Source organism: Artemia franciscana, chromosome 11 (genome assembly GCF_032884065.1).
Source record: "Artemia franciscana chromosome 11, ASM3288406v1, whole genome shotgun sequence".
Taxonomy (NCBI): Eukaryota; Metazoa; Arthropoda; class Branchiopoda; order Anostraca; family Artemiidae; genus Artemia; species Artemia franciscana.
The window spans coordinates 34025745-34028079 of record NC_088873.1 but is presented as its reverse complement, the minus strand read 5'-3'; positions in this window follow the sequence as shown (position 1 = coordinate 34028079).

The window sequence follows — 2335 nt, the reverse complement described above, 5'->3', positions numbered from 1 at the left end:
AATCTCTGGATACCTTAAAAGTGTCGGAAGATTCGAAGGCTCGGAAGAAATATCACTCCACCCCTCCTTCCAGTATGCTAGACGCTACTTACTAACTGTCAAAAATTGTTCATTAATTGTGCATACTTATAGATTGTGTCTTTGACTGAGCTCATGGCTGGAGTAAAAGCAGTTCCAAAGACCTGTCAACTATTCCAGCTTACTTGCTGGCCAGAAGGTCACAAAGTGCCTACTTCAACTAATAGTTTGGTTGAATTGATGAATATGGTTGAACGATGGAGACAAAGAAGTGATTATGGACCAGTTGTTGTGGTTTCTATGTGAGTTGGTTCTCTTTTAATATTTTAGTATAATTTAAATGGAATTAAAGCAAGATCAAACGAAAAATGAAACAAGATCAAACAATTCGTGGTAACGAACTGTAGTAAGGAGCGACCCGGCTCAATAATAACCAAAACTCTAAAAAATTGAAGTTTGATATCAATAGCTACATCAAAAGAATCGCATTTTAATGCTGATTTTAAATATATAAGCTTCATCAAGTTTAGTCTTACTTATCAAAAGTTACGAGCCTGAGAAAATTTGCATTATTTAAGAAAATAGGAGGAAACACCCCCTAAAAGTCATAGAAGCTGGACGAAAATCACACCATCAGATTCAGCATATCAGAAAACCCAATTGTAGAAGTTTCAAGCTCCTATCTGCAAGATTGTGGAATTTTGTATTTTTTGCCAGAAGGCAGATCACGGATGCGTGTTTATTTGCCTTTTTTTTGTTTGTTTTTTTTGTTTGTTTTTTTCCCAGGGGTCATCGTATCGACCAAATTGTCCTAGAATGTCACAAGAGGGCTCATTCTAACGGAAATGAAAAGTTCTAGTGCCCTTTTCAAGTGACCAAAAAATTGGAGGGCATCTAGGCCCCCTCCCACGCTCATTTTTTCCCAAAGTAAACGGATCAAAATTTTGAGATAGCCATTTTGTTCATCATAGTCAAAAACCATAATAACCATGTCTTTGGGGATGACTTACTCCCCTACAATCCCTGGGGGAGGGGCTGCAAGTTACAAACTTTGACCAGTGTTTACATATAGTAATGGTTATTGGGAAGTGTACAGACGTTTTCAGGGGGAATTTTATTTTGTTTGGGGGTGGGACTGAAGGGAGGGGGCTATGTTGGAGGATCTTTCCTTGGAGGAATCTGTCATGGGGGAAGAAAAATTCAATGAAAAGGGCGCAGCATTTTCTAGCATTACTATAAGAAAACAATGGAAAATAAACATGAAAACGTTTTTTCAAATGAAAGGAAGGAGTAGCATTGAAACTTAAAACGAACAGAGATTATTACGCATATGAAGGGTTTAAAAATACTTTAGCATAAAGAGCGAGGTATTTAGGAGGAAATAAATACCTCACTCTTTATGCTATAGTATTTTTAGTAATTTCAACTATTTATTCTACGACCTTTCTGATTCAGGGGTCATTCTTAAAGAATTGGGACAAAACTTACGATTTAGTGTAAAGAGCGAGGTATTAACGAGGGTACAAACCCCCTCGTATACATAATAAAAATATAAGATTATGAAAGTTTATTACGTAAGTTAATTCTTAAGTTACGTATATTTTTTACTAATAAAAATATTCGTTAAAAATTAAAAGTTCTAGATGCCTTCTTAAGTAACCGGAAAATTGGAGGGCAACTAGACCTCCTTCTCCACCCCTGATTTCTCAAAATCGTCTGATCAAAACTAAGAGAAAGCCATTTAGCCAAAAAAAAGAATTAATATACAAATTTAATTTTAATAATTTATGTGCGGAGAGCCAAAACCAAACATGCATTAATTCAAAAACGTTCAGAAATTAAATAAAAAAACTAATTTTTTTAGCTGAAAGTAAGGGGCGACATTAAAACTTAAAACGAACAGAAATTACTCCGTATATGAAATGGGTTGTCCCCCCCGCAATCCCTCGCTCTTTACGCTAAAGTTTGACTCTGCCACAATTCTACTTTTTAAAACAATTAAAAGCTTTAGCGTAAAGAGCGAGGGATTGCGGAGGCGACAACCCATTTCATATACGGAGTAATTTCTGTTCGTTTTAATTTTTAATGTCGCTCCTTACTTTCAACTAATTTTTGTTTTTTATTTAATAAAACAAGAAACTGGCACTTTATTTGAAAGTAGCACAGAAAAAAACTCACCAGAATAATTTTACTCCCTTTTTCAATAGCAGATAATTTTACTATGGAATTTCGGAAGCAAAATGTTTCTCAATTTGAGAATAATGCAAATTTGGACTTATAAAATGAAAAAACCAAAGACCTTATTATAAAGTAGAGT